The sequence below is a fragment of the Crinia signifera genome, chromosome 4 (assembly GCF_055691185.1).
Source record: "Crinia signifera chromosome 4, ASM5569118v1, whole genome shotgun sequence".
In the NCBI taxonomy this organism is placed as follows: Eukaryota; Metazoa; Chordata; class Amphibia; order Anura; family Myobatrachidae; genus Crinia; species Crinia signifera.
In genome coordinates, this window is record NC_139220.1 from 95212753 (window position 1) to 95232562 (window position 19810).

A 19810-nucleotide genomic window follows, 5' to 3' on the forward strand; every position below is an offset into this window, starting at 1 on the left:
CCCGGACGCTCCAACCAGAATAAGGCCCCATATGAGGTGAAGCTCCAAAGAATTATCCCCCCTGAGGTCCTGCCTGGGATGCACATTGCGGATACCGAAATGCCGGCAAGCCCACCCCGAGCTGGTAAGTGTCACCACATGCAATATGAAACATACATGCCAATGTATTTAAACTGCAATGTTATTTTGTATTGTTATACTAATTAATGTGGTGCTGTGGAACTACATAGCCCAGCAAGGTCTGTCAATCGCAATAGTTTACACCTACTTTAAAAATGATCAGAATGCTGGGCCTTGTAGTTCCACAACTGCACATCTATTGTTCCACACTGTAACATTTTTTCTAGCAGCTTCATATGTATGTGGCCCAAAAACATTGGTGTACTGGTGGTTTAGCAGTCACGCCTACATACCACAGATTTGTCAACAGTTGTAATGTGTCAAGCAGTGTTTTAATTTTTTGGCCTGACTACAAGTGCAAAACATCAATGTAAAAATATGAATAGTAAATAATATAGCCCTAAACCAAAGGTAAATTTGTCCATTATTGTAATTTATTTGATGATTTTGCACAAAAGCATCTCCATTGCTCGGTACATAAAGTCTGCCGATCTTTCCTTTCACAGATTGTCCGTCCCAAAGTGATCAAGCATCCAAGAGAAGAAGCTCCGATGGTGCCGCATCTGTGGAAGCAGGTAAATGTTCAAACCACAGGTCATTACACATACAGTACACACACCGATGTCACATCAAATAATAAATCATATTACAGTCATCTCCAGTTGCTACATTTCAACGGACATGAATGTAATGTGGCCTAGCCATGTCAATGAAGATTATTGTCAATGTTTCATGCAGGATCGGGGTCCATTTGTAAGTACATAGTACCCCTAGGTATGGGCGTCTACCATCTCAGACCCATTCCAAAACAGTACTGATGACAGAAAGGACAATATATGCATCTGTACTTACCTCTTCCTCTGTATCCACAGGTACTGTACAACTAGGACAACAATCCACAGAATCCTCTGATATGCCGGTGGATGACATAGAGATAATTCTGGAACCAGTGGACACGTTTGCGGCTGAGGAGGAAATAAACACATCATCACAGAGTGATCTTCCACCAAGTGGGGTGACTCCAAACCCACTCCCACCCAGAAATACTCCCCCTTCAGCTGTTTCTGCTGCCCAAGTAGCTACCTCCTTGGTACATTTCAAGGACAAACAACTAGAATTTATGGCCTCCCAAAGTCTGGAAATGGGCAACATTAAGGGGTACATGAGTGACACCTTTCTACAGTTGAGAAAATTGTCTAGGAGTGTACGGGTTGGTGTAGGCACCCAGGTGCGTATGGCAAATAGCATAGACACCCGTCTTGCTGAACTTAGTTCTGCTGTAAGGGAGCAGAATATCCATATTGGCAGCCTTGCACAAAGTATTCATTCAATTAGTCAATCGTGTACTGCGCAGACCAATGCGTTGATCGCTATGCAGGCACAAATCCATCAAATGGAGGTGTCAGGTGTCATAGGTGCAATTACATCTACAATTAGTAGTGTATGTAGCACACCAGTAAGTGGCTCACCAACTTCCCCACCCTGTCGGAGTAGTAGGACCCAGGGTAGCATTTGCGCAGGGTCAAGAGGTGGTAGTGCGCGGCCTGATGGAGGGAAAAAATAGTTATTTTACATAAAATAAATTGATAATGCATGTACTATGCTTGAATTTTTGTTACATTAATACACATTTCTATTGTTTGCGACTGACAAATGCAGGTTATGTATGACATAATATACTGTAGTAAAAATGTCACAAAGCATACCATTTTGTCTGTGTGTTATTCTTCAAACATTTGTTGTGTAATCTGTTCCATAATGTAATAATATATGGGCAAGGTATTGGTGGAAGATGCTGTTGGCTCAAATCTGGCCCGTCCGAGGTTGTGGAACTACATATTTCAGCAAGCTGTGGCAGTCATGTTTTAAGCTGTCATGCTTACAGTGTGTCAGGGCATGCTGGCCCATCTAGTTCCACAACAACAGGTGAGCCATAGTTGATTGCACAAAAATCACATACTGAACATGTTGTTAATATACTTACAAGGTTTTTTACAGCAAGGGATAGGTCTGCACCACCAACTGTACCCTTGGACTGTGTCTATTGGGCTAAATGTGGGGGCAAAAAGATGTTAGTGATAAATGTAATGTAGGTGAGTTCACTTCCAGCAAAGGTACATGTAGGAATAGAGGGCACATGTGCTTACCAGAAAAGTAGAGCCTGATGATGTCTGTACGGACCAGATTCCCCCTCTGCGTACCCCTCACTACCCGAGGTGTGGTAGGTTGGGCTTCCTGCACGACTACTGCATGATCCTCCTCCACATAGGATGGTTTGTATAGGGCTATGTTGTGTAACATGCAGCAAGCCTGGACGATAATCACTACTTTTGCAGGGTGGTAAAGCAGCAAGCCAGATGACCGGTCCAAACACCGGAATCTACTTTTCAACACTCTAAACCTACGCTCCACCACATTGCGGGTTGCAATATGGGCTTCATTATACCGGTGCTGTGCAGGGCCATCGGGGGTGCGCAAAGGTGTCATGAGCCAGGAAAGACACCCATATCCTGAGTCACCTAAACCAAAGAAAGGAAGTTATTGCCTTATATGGTAAGGTATGTGCAGTGGGCAAATAGTATTTACTTGGACAAGAGTAGTAGGCTGGTGAAAATTGAAACACACACACACATTTCAGCAGGTACAAATACGAATAGAGAGGGTAATATGTCAAAATGTACTTACCAAGTAGCCAGCCCTCTGGCATTTGTTGTTGGGTAAATCGGTTCCAGAGGCCGGAGTGTCTCAGAATATAGGCAGTTCCCAGGGAAGCCTGCAACCACACTTAGGATTTTGAGATGAGCATCACATACAACCTGCACGTTCAGGGAGTGCTGCCCACGCCTATTGACATAGACGTGTGTGGCATCCCAGAATTGGGCTACCCCCTTTTTGGTGCCACAGAATCATTGGTGGCCAGGGCTGCCTAAAAATACACAGGATTTCGGGGGGTTGCTAGGCAACCACCCCGCAGCAGCAAGGAGGACAGCAGGGACTTTAGGACCCAGCAAGGTGCTGGGAGAAGCAGGAAGTGAGAGACCTGCCTGTTGCTGGGCAGATTGGAGTGTAACCAGTTTGCTGTGAGCAGTGAGAGGAACCAGGAAGGCAGTCAGTCAGAAGTGTGCCTGAGAGTAAGGAGTAAGCAGCGCGTTACGCTGGGCGCGCTGAGGAGAGTGGTGAATAGTGGAGCAGAGGCAGGACAGAGCAGCCAGAGAGACCTCTGCAGCAGCTTCCCAGTGGTGATTGATGGTTGGGAGAGAGGGAGAGAGAGCCTGCAGCCCACACTCGTGTAGAGGCGTCCCCGCACAGCAGGACACCCACAGATCCTGTGTGTCCCCAGAAAGCCCTGACAGGAGTCAGCAACAGATGTGCAGGTACCCTGACAACACCCCACATACCAGTTACCCATCTCACCTTCCCCAATGGCCTTGTGGCCTGTCCTCTTCTTCTGCCACAAGTTAACCCAGCACAGTGCCATTTTAGCCTGAGGCACGGCCCAGCATACAGGGACTGCCTTTACCCTCACCCTTCCTTACTTGGAACCGGATAACCCATTTATTCAACCAAGTGCCTTTGACTAGCCAGAACCCGGACCCAGGCCTTTTCTTCAGCAAAGTCCCTTTTCAATGTTGGCATTGTGCCAAAATTACAGACACCTCTTTTGCCTTGGATTACAAATCCCATTACTAGCTGTTTAAAAGACACGGTGCACCTAGGCCAAACAGGTACCTTATTTCTGGAAATACTGTAACTGCGCAGTTCAGGGACTCGCTCTTTTTAGCCTGGACACTTATGGTTATTTATGCAAGGTATAAGTACTGCATACCATGTTCATTTATGTGAAAGCTATTGCATGTCTTGTTTGATGATTTGAATTGGTTACACGACAGTATACCGTGCGAATTGCGGCCTGCAGGTGTTACAGGTGGCCCCATCGCGCACGATATCTTCTTTATAGAATATCTTTATTCTTTCATCTCTAATTGAATTTATTGTTGAACAGTGTATTGCATTTACTGCAGTGTATTGTGCGAAGTGCGGCCTATGGTGCCACAGTGACCCCATCGCGCACAATATCATAAGGGAGAATTGTCTTTTTCATAAACTGCCAATTGTTATCATTGTTATTGCATTGTTTCATCATTTTCATAGCGGTGATTCACAGTCCTTTTCGCTTCAAAAATAAATCCTTTTTGATCACCGTCCTCACGTGTGGCGACCATTCTGTGTGGTTGTGTTGGGTATTGTCTTCCCATGGTGCCTTTGTCCCTCCGCCCTCTGAATTGCAGGCAAGTCAAGCAGTCAGGTAGCAGCCAAGCAGTACCGAGAGGAGAACAGGAACATCAGGTAACGGTCACACACCTGCACGTAGTCTGACAACATCACACTTGGCGTCCGCGAACAGGATTCAGCGATGTCAGACTCAGACCAAGCAGAAACTCCCACATTGACCAGAAGGAGGAGACGACTTCCTGCATCACCTGGAGAAGGAAATCCAGTGTCAATGACGGCGGCACCAATCACCATGCCATACTATTATGGCGCGCCCTGGGTACCGACTTATTCGGGAAACAACACCCCGGGGACGCAAACGCTGAAAGAATTCAAAAACCGGATACTCTCCATGACACAGCTGTACCGGCTCAGCAACGAACAAGCGATTGAAATACTGGTGGGGCAACTGAGAGGCCCAGCACTACGTGAAGTAAGAACGTGGGAGGCCGACGAAAAGGAAACGGTGGAGCAAATTTTTGAAAAGCTGCAAGAGATCTTTGAATCAAAGACAATAGCAGATTTGAAGAGCCGCCTGTACTCGAGAAAACAGCGACCGAATGAACCACTGCGGGAGTATGCACTAAGCTTACAGGAAGCCATGAAGGCCATACAGTTGAGAGAAAAGAAACCAAAGGAACAAGTGGATGAAACACTAACCAACCTGTTCATCGAAGGAGCGCAGGAGGAGGCAGTCAAGTCCCAATTGCGCATGTGGAGACGACAACAACCTGACAGCACCTTCGCCAAATTTAAGGAAACTGTCCTACAAATCCTGGGCCTGAACCAGAGTGGTCGGGATGAAGATGAGGACTCAGCGGAAGGGGAAGCCTGCCACCAGGCCTCAAAAGGGCAAATTGCAGACACCCTATGCCTGAGCAGAGCAGTCACCCAACAGACACAAGCCCCCATGGAACCGGGCCCACTGGAAGTGCTAACCCGCCAGATGTCTGAATTAACGTGTAATATGACGCGCATGGCGCAAAAGTTGGAAGACCTAGACAAAAATCAAGGCAGAAACCGACGCAGAAAATGGCGTCAAGACCGTGACACAAGGAACCGTCCGTGGCGGGAGGTGACCCGAGAATCGAACCGACGACCCACCGACAAGTATGATCTACAAGGCCAACCGATTTACAGAAGGTGCCACCAGCGTGGGCACATTGAGAGGTACTGCCCAAACGCCACCTCCAGACAAGAGGATCCCGAGGCAAGAGACAGACTCTCAAGAGAAGCCCCAAAAACAATAGTGCAGAACCAAGTCCAAGTGAATGTGCCATCCGACGCTGTGGATTGGCGAATCAGAACAAGAAAGTTAACAGGCCAAGTGATGTGGTTTGAAGTAGCACGTGGCTATGGTATTATCCGAAGGACAGATAATGGGAGAACCGTATATGTCCACTATACAGGCATCCAGAAGACCCATCGGAATGAATGCTTCCGGACCCTAGCAAATGGAGAGTGGGTCGAATTTGAAATGGCAAGTGGAAGGAGAGGCGTCAAGGCCATTAACGTGACAGGCCCCGGTGGTGCTGCGGTAAGAGGCAACAGAGACACAGGCCAGAGTGAACGCAGACGCTTCACGCATCACTGTGATAACCCACACAGCCACCGGCCATATGGTCAGCAGAACCAAAGGGAAAGAAGACTACAGGAAGGTCTTGGCGAGACTGACAGGCCTAACACGAATTCTCCGCGACCTGAGCAGATGCCCAGACCACCAGAACCTAAAGTCCCCAGGAAGAGGGAATGGCTGGAAACGAGCCAGAGACCAGTTGTGATGACTCAGAGCGAAGCAGAGCAGCAGTGCATGGAAGGTGTGGTTAGGCCACAATTTTCTCCAGAGCAGAAGCGTGCTGCTACACAGGGAATGGAAGATGCAGATAACGGAGAAGCCAACCCTCGACTGACAGATGTTAAAGCAACAGACCGAGGAAAGGGCAGTGAAACCGTGCATCACGTGGCAGCGGAAGAAAGGATGGACCGCATGGAACCGAAGGGCTCAGAACCCATTATGCCACTGTCTAAACCCAATGTCCCTACAGAGAAGCCAAAGGAAGTCGAGAAGGCCGAAGCACAGTCTAAGGAAGAGAGGCCTGGAAGCGAGTATGAGTACACAACGATTTCGAGTGAAAAATTCCTATTCTTGATGCAACAGGCCATCAACAGGTCCAAGAAAAGGCAGAGAGAGGAAGCACGTGCTCATTGCCGACCGCACGCAGTGATTTAAGGTGCAGTCGAAGAACACTGCTGAAGAACAGGAGAAAAGACTTGCCTGAGGCGGAGGAGCAGGGAACCTGGGGGGGGACATGCCTCTGCACAACCCAGGCCCCATAGTTAACAGGTTTTTACACGGCTGAGGTAACCAGCCCTGAATGTAATTGTAAATGCTTTAATGTATAGATGTAAGGCAGAAATGTAGAAATGTTTTGCAGTTTATAGGTAATGTTACCTTGAAATGCTTTGTTCTTTAACAAGAGACTGTACCAGGACTTTAGTTGTCTCCGACATAATGCCCGCGGACTGGCATTCTTCCAGCGGGGAAGCATGTGGCATCCCAGAATTGGGCTACCCCCTTTTTGGTGCCACAGAATCATTGGTGGCCAGGGCTGCCTAAAAATACACAGGATTTCGGGGGGTTGCTAGGCAACCACCCCGCAGCAGCAAGGAGGACAGCAGGGACTTTAGGACCCAGCAAGGTGCTGGGAGAAGCAGGAAGTGAGAGACCTGCCTGTTGCTGGGCAGATTGGAGTGTAACCAGTTTGCTGTGAGCAGTGAGAGGAACCAGGAAGGCAGTCAGTCAGAAGTGTGCCTGAGAGTAAGGAGTAAGCAGCGCGTTACGCTGGGCGCGCTGAGGAGAGTGGTGAATAGTGGAGCAGAGGCAGGACAGAGCAGCCAGAGAGACCTCTGCAGCAGCTTCCCAGTGGTGATTGATGGTTGGGAGAGAGGGAGAGAGAGCCTGCAGCCCACACTCGTGTAGAGGCGTCCCCGCACAGCAGGACACCCACAGATCCTGTGTGTCCCCAGAAAGCCCTGACAGGAGTCAGCAACAGATGTGCAGGTACCCTGACAACACCCCACATACCAGTTACCCATCTCACCTTCCCCAATGGCCTTGTGGCCTGTCCTCTTCTTCTGCCACAAGTTAACCCAGCACAGTGCCATTTTAGCCTGAGGCACGGCCCAGCATACAGGGACTGCCTTTACCCTCACCCTACCTTACTTGGAACCGGATAACCCATTTATTCAACCAAGTGCCTTTGACTAGCCAGAACCCGGACCCAGGCCTTTTCTTCAGCAAAGTCCCTTTTCAATGTTGGCATTGTGCCAAAATTACAGACACCTCTTTTGCCTTGGATTACAAATCCCATTACTAGCTGTTTAAAAGACACGGTGCACCTAGGCCAAACAGGTACCTTATTTCTGGAAATACTGTAACTGCGCAGTTCAGGGACTCGCTCTTTTTAGCCTGGACACTTATGGTTATTTATGCAAGTTATAAGTACTGCATACCATGTTCATTTATGTGAAAGCTATTGCATGTCTTGTTTGATGATTTGAATTGGTTACACGACAGTATACCGTGCGAATTGCGGCCTGCAGGTGTTACAGGTGGCCCCATCGCGCACGATATCTTCTTTATAGAATATCTTTATTCTTTCATCTCTAATTGAATTTATTGTTGAACAGTGTATTGCATTTACTGCAGTGTATTGTGCGAAGTGCGGCCTATGGTGCCACAGTGACCCCATCGCGCACAATATCATAAGGGAGAATTGTCTTTTTCATAAACTGCCAATTGTTATCATTGTTATTGCATTGTTTCATCATTTTCATAGCGGTGATTCACAGTCCTTTTCGCTTCAAAAATAAATCCTTTTTGATCACCGTCCTCACGTGTGGCGACCATTCTGTGTGGTTGTGTTGGGTATTGTCTTCCCATGGTGCCTTTGTCCCTCCGCCCTCTGAATTGCAGGCAAGTCAAGCAGTCAGGTAGCAGCCAAGCAGTACCGAGAGGAGAACAGGAACATCAGGTAACGGTCACACACCTGCACGTAGTCTGACAACATCACACTTGGCGTCCGCGAACAGGATTCAGCGATGTCAGACTCAGACCAAGCAGAAACTCCCACATTGACCAGAAGGAGGAGACGACTTCCTGCATCACCTGGAGAAGGAAATCCAGTGTCAATGACGGCGGCACCAATCACCATGCCATACTATTATGGCGCGCCCTGGGTACCGACTTATTCGGGAAACAACACCCCGGGGACGCAAACGCTGAAAGAATTCAAAAACCGGATACTCTCCATGACACAGCTGTACCGGCTCAGCAACGAACAAGCGATTGAAATACTGGTGGGGCAACTGAGAGGCCCAGCACTACGTGAAGTAAGAACGTGGGAGGCCGACGAAAAGGAAACGGTGGAGCAAATTTTTGAAAAGCTGCAAGAGATCTTTGAATCAAAGACAATAGCAGATTTGCAGAGCCGCCTGTACTCGAGAAAACAGCGACCGAATGAACCACTGCGGGAGTATGCACTAAGCTTACAGGAAGCCATGAAGGCCATACAGTTGAGAGAAAAGAAACCAAAGGAACAAGTGGATGAAACACTAACCAACCTGTTCATCGAAGGAGCGCAGGAGGAGGCAGTCAAGTCCCAATTGCGCATGTGGAGACGACAACAACCTGACAGCACCTTCGCCAAATTTAAGGAAACTGTCCTACAAATCCTGGGCCTGAACCAGAGTGGTCGGGATGAAGATGAGGACTCAGCGGAAGGGGAAGCCTGCCACCAGGCCTCAAAAGGGCAAATTGCAGACACCCTATGCCTGAGCAGAGCAGTCACCCAACAGACACAAGCCCCCATGGAACCGGGCCCACTGGAAGTGCTAACCCGCCAGATGTCTGAATTAACGTGTAATATGACGCGCATGGCGCAAAAGTTGGAAGACCTAGACAAAAATCAAGGCAGAAACCGACGCAGAAAATGGCGTCAAGACCGTGACACAAGGAACCGTCCGTGGCGGGAGGTGACCCGAGAATCGAACCGACGACCCACCGACAAGTATGATCTACAAGGCCAACCGATTTACAGAAGGTGCCACCAGCGTGGGCACATTGAGAGGTACTGCCCAAACGCCACCTCCAGACAAGAGGATCCCGAGGCAAGAGACAGACTCTCAAGAGAAGCCCCAAAAACAATAGTGCAGAACCAAGTCCAAGTGAATGTGCCATCCGACGCTGTGGATTGGCGAATCAGAACAAGAAAGTTAACAGGCCAAGTGATGTGGTTTGAAGTAGCACGTGGCTATGGTATTATCCGAAGGACAGATAATGGGAGAACCGTATATGTCCACTATACAGGCATCCAGAAGACCCATCGGAATGAATGCTTCCGGACCCTAGCAAATGGAGAGTGGGTCGAATTTGAAATGGCAAGTGGAAGGAGAGGCGTCAAGGCCATTAACGTGACAGGCCCCGGTGGTGCTGCGGTAAGAGGCAACAGAGACACAGGCCAGAGTGAACGCAGACGCTTCACGCATCACTGTGATAACCCACACAGCCACCGGCCATATGGTCAGCAGAACCAAAGGGAAAGAAGACTACAGGAAGGTCTTGGCGAGACTGACAGGCCTAACACGAATTCTCCGCGACCTGAGCAGATGCCCAGACCACCAGAACCTAAAGTCCCCAGGAAGAGGGAATGGCTGGAAACGAGCCAGAGACCAGTTGTGATGACTCAGAGCGAAGCAGAGCAGCAGTGCATGGAAGGTGTGGTTAGGCCACAATTTTCTCCAGAGCAGAAGCGTGCTGCTACACAGGGAATGGAAGATGCAGATAACGGAGAAGCCAACCCTCGACTGACAGATGTTGAAGCAACAGACCGAGGAAAGGGCAGTGAAACCGTGCATCACGTGGCAGCGGAAGAAAGGATGGACCGCATGGAACCGAAGGGCTCAGAACCCATTATGCCACTGTCTAAACCCAATGTCCCTACAGAGAAGCCAAAGGAAGTCGAGAAGGCCGAAGCACAGTCTAAGGAAGAGAGGCCTGGAAGCGAGTATGAGTACACAACGATTTCGAGTGAAAAATTCCTATTCTTGATGCAACAGGCCATCAACAGGTCCAAGAAAAGGCAGAGAGAGGAAGCACGTGCTCATTGCCGACCGCACGCAGTGATTTAAGGTGCAGTCGAAGAACACTGCTGAAGAACAGGAGAAAAGACTTGCCTGAGGCGGAGGAGCAGGGAACCTGGGGGGGGACATGCCTCTGCACAACCCAGGCCCCATAGTTAACAGGTTTTTACACGGCTGAGGTAACCAGCCCTGAATGTAATTGTAAATGCTTTAATGTATAGATGTAAGGCAGAAATGTAGAAATGTTTTGCAGTTTATAGGTAATGTTACCTTGAAATGCTTTGTTCTTTAACAAGAGACTGTACCAGGACTTTAGTTGTCTCCGACATAATGCCCGCGGACTGGCATTCTTCCAGCGGGGAAGCATGTGGCATCCCAGAATTGGGCTACCCCCTTTTTGGTGCCACAGAATCATTGGTGGCCAGGGCTGCCTAAAAATACACAGGATTTCGGGGGGTTGCTAGGCAACCACCCCGCAGCAGCAAGGAGGACAGCAGGGACTTTAGGACCCAGCAAGGTGCTGGGAGAAGCAGGAAGTGAGAGACCTGCCTGTTGCTGGGCAGATTGGAGTGTAACCAGTTTGCTGTGAGCAGTGAGAGGAACCAGGAAGGCAGTCAGTCAGAAGTGTGCCTGAGAGTAAGGAGTAAGCAGCGCGTTACGCTGGGCACGCTGAGGAGAGTGGTGAATAGTGGAGCAGAGGCAGGACAGAGCAGCCAGAGAGACCTCTGCAGCAGCTTCCCAGTGGTGATTGATGGTTGGGAGAGAGGGAGAGAGAGCCTGCAGCCCACACTCGTGTAGAGGCGTCCCCGCACAGCAGGACACCCACAGATCCTGTGTGTCCCCAGAAAGCCCTGACAGGAGTCAGCAACAGATGTGCAGGTACCCTGACAACACCCCACATACCAGTTACCCATCTCACCTTCCCCAATGGCCTTGTGGCCTGTCCTCTTCTTCTGCCACAAGTTAACCCAGCACAGTGCCATTTTAGCCTGAGGCACGGCCCAGCATACAGGGACTGCCTTTACCCTCACCCTTCCTTACTTGGAACCGGATAACCCATTTATTCAACCAAGTGCCTTTGACTAGCCAGAACCCGGACCCAGGCCTTTTCTTCAGCAAAGTCCCTTTTCAATGTTGGCATTGTGCCAAAATTACAGACACCTCTTTTGCCTTGGATTACAAATCCCATTACTAGCTGTTTAAAAGACACGGTGCACCTAGGCCAAACAGGTACCTTATTTCTGGAAATACTGTAACTGCGCAGTTCAGGGACTCGCTCTTTTTAGCCTGGACACTTATGGTTATTTATGCAAGTTATAAGTACTGCATACCATGTTCATTTATGTGAAAGCTATTGCATGTCTTGTTTGATGATTTGAATTGGTTACACGACAGTATACCGTGCGAATTGCGGCCTGCAGGTGTTACAGGTGGCCCCATCGCGCACGATATCTTCTTTATAGAATATCTTTATTCTTTCATCTCTAATTGAATTTATTGTTGAACAGTGTATTGCATTTACTGCAGTGTATTGTGCGAAGTGCGGCCTATGGTGCCACAGTGACCCCATCGCGCACAATATCATAAGGGAGAATTGTCTTTTTCATAAACTGCCAATTGTTATCATTGTTATTGCATTGTTTCATCATTTTCATAGCGGTGATTCACAGTCCTTTTCGCTTCAAAAATAAATCCTTTTTGATCACCGTCCTCACGTGTGGCGACCATTCTGTGTGGTTGTGTTGGGTATTGTCTTCCCATGGTGCCTTTGTCCCTCCGCCCTCTGAATTGCAGGCAAGTCAAGCAGTCAGGTAGCAGCCAAGCAGTACCGAGAGGAGAACAGGAACATCAGGTAACGGTCACACACCTGCACGTAGTCTGACAACATCACACTTGGCGTCCGCGAACAGGATTCAGCGATGTCAGACTCAGACCAAGCAGAAACTCCCACATTGACCAGAAGGAGGAGACGACTTCCTGCATCACCTGGAGAAGGAAATCCAGTGTCAATGACGGCGGCACCAATCACCATGCCATACTATTATGGCGCGCCCTGGGTACCGACTTATTCGGGAAACAACACCCCGGGGACGCAAACGCTGAAAGAATTCAAAAACCGGATACTCTCCATGACACAGCTGTACCGGCTCAGCAACGAACAAGCGATTGAAATACTGGTGGGGCAACTGAGAGGCCCAGCACTACGTGAAGTAAGAACGTGGGAGGCCGACGAAAAGGAAACGGTGGAGCAAATTTTTGAAAAGCTGCAAGAGATCTTTGAATCAAAGACAATAGCAGATTTGAAGAGCCGCCTGTACTCGAGAAAACAGCGACCGAATGAACCACTGCGGGAGTATGCACTAAGCTTACAGGAAGCCATGAAGGCCATACAGTTGAGAGAAAAGAAACCAAAGGAACAAGTGGATGAAACACTAACCAACCTGTTCATCGAAGGAGCGCAGGAGGAGGCAGTCAAGTCCCAATTGCGCATGTGGAGACGACAACAACCTGACAGCACCTTCGCCAAATTTAAGGAAACTGTCCTACAAATCCTGGGCCTGAACCAGAGTGGTCGGGATGAAGATGAGGACTCAGCGGAAGGGGAAGCCTGCCACCAGGCCTCAAAAGGGCAAATTGCAGACACCCTATGCCTGAGCAGAGCAGTCACCCAACAGACACAAGCCCCCATGGAACCGGGCCCACTGGAAGTGCTAACCCGCCAGATGTCTGAATTAACGTGTAATATGACGCGCATGGCGCAAAAGTTGGAAGACCTAGACAAAAATCAAGGCAGAAACCGACGCAGAAAATGGCGTCAAGACCGTGACACAAGGAACCGTCCGTGGCGGGAGGTGACCCGAGAATCGAACCGACGACCCACCGACAAGTATGATCTACAAGGCCAACCGATTTACAGAAGGTGCCACCAGCGTGGGCACATTGAGAGGTACTGCCCAAACGCCACCTCCAGACAAGAGGATCCCGAGGCAAGAGACAGACTCTCAAGAGAAGCCCCAAAAACAATAGTGCAGAACCAAGTCCAAGTGAATGTGCCATCCGACGCTGTGGATTGGCGAATCAGAACAAGAAAGTTAACAGGCCAAGTGATGTGGTTTGAAGTAGCACGTGGCTATGGTATTATCCGAAGGACAGATAATGGGAGAACCGTATATGTCCACTATACAGGCATCCAGAAGACCCATCGGAATGAATGCTTCCGGACCCTAGCAAATGGAGAGTGGGTCGAATTTGAAATGGCAAGTGGAAGGAGAGGCGTCAAGGCCATTAACGTGACAGGCCCCGGTGGTGCTGCGGTAAGAGGCAACAGAGACACAGGCCAGAGTGAACGCAGACGCTTCACGCATCACTGTGATAACCCACACAGCCACCGGCCATATGGTCAGCAGAACCAAAGGGAAAGAAGACTACAGGAAGGTCTTGGCGAGACTGACAGGCCTAACACGAATTCTCCGCGACCTGAGCAGATGCCCAGACCACCAGAACCTAAAGTCCCCAGGAAGAGGGAATGGCTGGAAACGAGCCAGAGACCAGTTGTGATGACTCAGAGCGAAGCAGAGCAGCAGTGCATGGAAGGTGTGGTTAGGCCACAATTTTCTCCAGAGCAGAAGCGTGCTGCTACACAGGGAATGGAAGATGCAGATAACGGAGAAGCCAACCCTCGACTGACAGATGTTAAAGCAACAGACCGAGGAAAGGGCAGTGAAACCGTGCATCACGTGGCAGCGGAAGAAAGGATGGACCGCATGGAACCGAAGGGCTCAGAACCCATTATGCCACTGTCTAAACCCAATGTCCCTACAGAGAAGCCAAAGGAAGTCGAGAAGGCCGAAGCACAGTCTAAGGAAGAGAGGCCTGGAAGCGAGTATGAGTACACAACGATTTCGAGTGAAAAATTCCTATTCTTGATGCAACAGGCCATCAACAGGTCCAAGAAAAGGCAGAGAGAGGAAGCACGTGCTCATTGCCGACCGCACGCAGTGATTTAAGGTGCAGTCGAAGAACACTGCTGAAGAACAGGAGAAAAGACTTGCCTGAGGCGGAGGAGCAGGGAACCTGGGGGGGGACATGCCTCTGCACAACCCAGGCCCCATAGTTAACAGGTTTTTACACGGCTGAGGTAACCAGCCCTGAATGTAATTGTAAATGCTTTAATGTATAGATGTAAGGCAGAAATGTAGAAATGTTTTGCAGTTTATAGGTAATGTTACCTTGAAATGCTTTGTTCTTTAACAAGAGACTGTACCAGGACTTTAGTTGTCTCCGACATAATGCCCGCGGACTGGCATTCTTCCAGCGGGGAAGCATGTGGCATCCCAGAATTGGGCTACCCCCTTTTTGGTGCCACAGAATCATTGGTGGCCAGGGCTGCCTAAAAATACACAGGATTTCGGGGGGTTGCTAGGCAACCACCCCGCAGCAGCAAGGAGGACAGCAGGGACTTTAGGACCCAGCAAGGTGCTGTGTTACCATATATAATTTTGTTTGCATAGAAATTGAATATTATTTTGATACTATAAAGTAATGTAGCTATATCATTTAAATGTTTACAGAATGTAGCAATATTTGTATTTAGGTAGTCTGTGCTGTAAGGAGTAAGCAATGTATACACTATAGGCCAGACACCAGCCATCTGGTTTCCTTTATGGAGAATGTAGCTGCTAGTACATCATCCAAGTTACTTTGCAGGACAAACAAGACACTATTGTATTTTGACAACAGGAGTGTAAAATAGATTGATGCACAGGGAGAGACCAGAACAGGAGATCTCGCAAAGGAGATTACCACTAGCGTCCAGACAAGCAGGAGACCCTGTCACCATTAGCATCTATAAATTCAATAACGTCATGAGAACAGGGAACTTCAATTCATGTATTTGTGATATAAGGAGAGAGATAGAGTAGACATTCACTCACATTCGCACACAGACACACACGGACAGTCAGCAAGAAACCTATTCAGTGAGTCAGGAGGAGAGATGTGAGCCACGAGCAGGAGAGAGGAACGGAACCTAGAAGCGATGGGCTGGAGTGAGTGAGTAATCATGGTAGATATAAATGTTCAGTTGTTGATAAAGTTATGGAATACTGAAGTCTACAATTTATGTTAGTTTTATAGCAGTCTTAAGTCTGTCAATTGTTTAATGTTGTTTTAGGTAATATAAGCAAGGAGGCGTATATAAATATATATATAATAGCATATACAACAATCACTGTGTTAATGTATTCTGTATGGTTTGTTTTGCCTATAAATAAAATCCTCCAATTGGAGCTAAAATTACAAGTCTCGAACTCTCATATTTGGGGAATCAAATTATGACAAGGACTCTGCATATTGTATTGTAAAGTCTATTAGAATATAATTGCAGATGTCAAATATATATGTTATTATATCAATACCAGATATAATAAATATATTTTATATAATATTTCAATCTCAATAACCATTATTGGGATAAGAGAGATATATGACCCCTAAAATAAAACTCTACAATGGCGACCGCAGCAGGACTTGTACATTTTGGTATCTGATTGTATGATTATAATATTTATAAGGAGTAGCAGATGCGTGAAGCTGGCTACCTAACCTACAGAATCACAGTGAGGATGTATCTAGGAAAACGTAATACTATTGTGTATTTTTATCTTGCATTGTTTGTAGACCTAGAATAACGTATTGGTGAAACAGAACTGATAGTCCATTGTTACCATTATCTGGGAGTGCACGCTTAGATATTGATAATATGGCATTATTCAGAAACATTTTTAACTAATACTACATTTACTAGGCTTAGCACAAGGGCTGGTTAGCCTGCTGACACATTGCAAGATCACAGTGGGGTATGTTACTAATAGGCACTTCATAATTGTAAAGGCCTAGAATAAATAAACTGTGGAAATGAGCATTTCCAAATAAATTAAAATTAGTACCAGATATTAGAGTTAACTTTGAGAATCCGGACACTCTCATTGGGAGGATATCTTGTGTACAAAAGTATAAATACAGCATTGTAAAATAAGTGCAATGTTGAAAATGCAAAGAGTTGCTGTAGCATTTAGGAAAATGCACAGAGCAGCGACTTTAGAAGTTAAGCAGGAATGTAAAGAGAAATCAGATTCACGTCTTAAGAGTGCATGCCTTAAAATGAATGCAAATGTGAATTCCTTCTTAAAATCCCTAAAGGTTAAGAAGTGTACTCAGAAGAATTCTGAGACAAAAGTAAATTTTCTGGCAGATTGTGAACAAACTGCCCAGATCTCTCATGAAGGGATCACAGAAGCACCCAGCAAAGGTGTTAGGAGCAGGGATGAGACCACAGAGGGGCTCATTCACAAACAGACTACAAAGTCTGAAATGGTCACAGATGCTAATCAGGGCTCTGTAATAGAGAGAGAACGTAATATTACTACAAATAAGGCAGGAGCAATGAGAGATGTCCCCTGCACTGTTTTGATTAAGGGGGGAGATCAGTACAATAAGGAGAGTGATTCTGCAAAATCCACACTCATAGTCCCTATTGTGACAAAAGGAATTGTGTTGCCCTCAGGGAAAAGGGAACTGGCAATAACCTTGTACACACACACTCCAATTGTAGGTAAAGTTGTCACAGAATTAAATGAGCAAATGTATTCAGCCACAAATATGTCTGAGCTGAGCAATGGCATGAATTTGAGCATGCATGATCACACAAAAGGTTCCACCATCTCTGTAACCCCCACACAGCAGTTAGAGACATCTAGTGGTGGAGCAAATGTCCACAGTCTCTTAGAGAGACCACATGCAGAGTGTCAATCTGTGAACACCACACAGAAGTACAGGAATGCTAAAAAGCATCACCAGGATGAGAATGTTTATATGTCCTGGAGTCCTAACCATTTTATTTTAGGTTTGGTCAAACATGAAGCTCCGAGTCATACTAAGCATATTTGGTACAGCCTAAAAAGTTTTTCGCCCCACAAGTATATTTTTCAGAAGCTCCAAGTTTCCAGACTGAAGAAACTCGCAGGACCACCAAAAGCAAATCGAGAAAAGATGCATCCTGGCAATGACAACAGGGAGTATCGTTTTTTTACTTTTTAGATTAAATCTAGTCCTTGGGTGGTGTAAGAAACTGCCACATTTTTAAATGGATACAAGATCCAGATTAAATGTAACCTGCATCATATACCTGCAGCAAAGTTTATGTTGTCAGTGACATATACTATTACATAGGAGAGAAATGGTACAAACCAGAAAACATGGCCAGCAATGTTGGACCAGCAGATAGCACAAAAGATATAGCTAGCAATGTCACACCACTAGCAATAATAGTAATTGTATTTCTTTTTGTTTCAATTTTAGGTTACAAGTTCTACACAGCAGCTTCAATACTAATGGAAGCAAAACCCCAAATAAAGCTCCAATTCACACCAAAGAGCAAAGTTCTATTAACCCTTTTATTGCTGCAATTATGCAAAGAGCCAGTACCTCGCACAGCTTGTATTTGTCACCTAAGGAGGATCCAAAAACTGTCACATGGGCAAAAATCAAAGGACTTTTTTTTTTTATTAGTTTATTTTTCTTTCTTCAGTCCTTCAGAGAAGGAAAAGGTTTAAATACAGCAACTACTATTTGTTTTCTGGACACATGGACAAAATCCCCTTTTCTCTTCTTCAGGAGAAGTTCATTAACCCCCTCACTACAGCAATCATTGTTTGTTTGTTTGTTTGTCAGGACACTGTGACACATGGACATTCCATTTATAGTGTGCTTTATTCTAACCACCAAGCATGCAGAATCCTTTTGTACATACATTTTTAATTGCCGATCAATTCACACATATGATCTTCATTCTTATGTAATTGTATATACCTTGTAAATATTTTTCTTCTTCTTATGAGTATATGCTGATTATATATACGCTTCCTTCTTAAAAAGCTTCAAACTAATTTAAATATCAGACAAAGAATGGTATGCCTTACATCAAATTGTAAAAGAGAAACGTTTTGTTAGTTGTTGAGATGGACCATTCTCTTAATACAGACTTAACCAAGTCTAAGAGAATGAATAATAGCATAGATGGAATATTGTAGTTATTGTATATGCACATGGCTGCATATCACACAATACTGGATGGAATTCAATATAGTCAAGCCCATTCTTAACAGATATCTAATATTTGTTTGAAGCAAAATCATAGTCATTTATTGTATTGATAGGATGTTTTCATAGATACGTCAAATCAAAATATTATTGTTAGTTATTGGATTTAGTTGGTGAAGGGTTAATTTAGTTTAAGATAAGATAGTATATAGGAAGGTAGATAAGAGATCAGAGACTGAATGGTAAATTGTTATTCAGTGAGGAAATTTAGTATAGACAGGGTTATCCTTTAGAATCTACCCCAGACATTTACCTGCCAATGCCTGAAGATAAATGTTCTTATCAACAACTAAAGGAAAAATACTTGGTTAAAGTTTCAACTGCTGTATTCAACGTCACAAACTGTTTTATTCAACACAACGAGGTTGGGGTTAAAGAGAGACATGGACACTTATGATTGCAGCGCGATAATCTTAAAGGACGCACAAGGACACTTGTCACGATCACAGCGATAATCTTAAAGGACGCACAAGGACACTTGTCACGATCACAGCGATAATCGTAAAGGACATACAAAGCAAACTCGCTAAGGACTGCATTAATGAGGCTTACCAAAGGCCTGTGTTTTGCAAAACTGTGGTGAAGAAATTTATCAAGACCACAGCACTCCAAGGGCCACACATGTAAAGCAACATTTCAAGCAAGTCAACAGCCTCTACACAAGTAAAGCAACATTTCAAGCAAGTCAACAGTGTCTATGAAGAATTCTACTTCTACGTCCACCATACTGCAAATGTAAAGTGTCTATGAAGAATTCTACTTCTACGTCCACCATACTGCAAATGTAAAGTGTCTCCAAGAACTGCAACCCACACAGGTGACAGCCCTCAGCCAGGAAATCACTGTGAGCAACAGTACAAGGAAAGTGTCATCACACATCGACCAAACAACATCTACAAGGCAAGCTGTGGCGTGGCATATAACTGTCTGTAGCAATGAAAATATTTTCCTCATGAATACTGAATATAAATAACCTCTGTCCCTGGTCAAATTTAGTTATTATAGGGTAAATCAGGTTAATTAAGTTAGGATATTTCACACTAATGGTTAATGTATGGTTAGGAGAGTTGGGAAAAGAATGTTTGAAAATATATATGAAGCAATTATGGTAATTTAC

The 19810-nt window shown here is 46.1% G+C and overlaps 1 long non-coding RNA gene across 1 annotated transcript; it reads right to left on the bottom strand.

The window, feature by feature from the left end:
- Positions 1-525: 525 nt before the first annotated feature.
- Positions 526-2254, bottom strand: LOC146072363 (uncharacterized). The gene is made up of 3 exons (XR_014473091.1): positions 2105-2254; positions 973-1085; positions 526-683 (listed from the first exon to the last, which is right to left on the bottom strand). It is a non-coding gene; the product is annotated as an uncharacterized LOC146072363 (long non-coding RNA).
- Positions 2255-19810: the final 17556 nt, after the last annotated feature.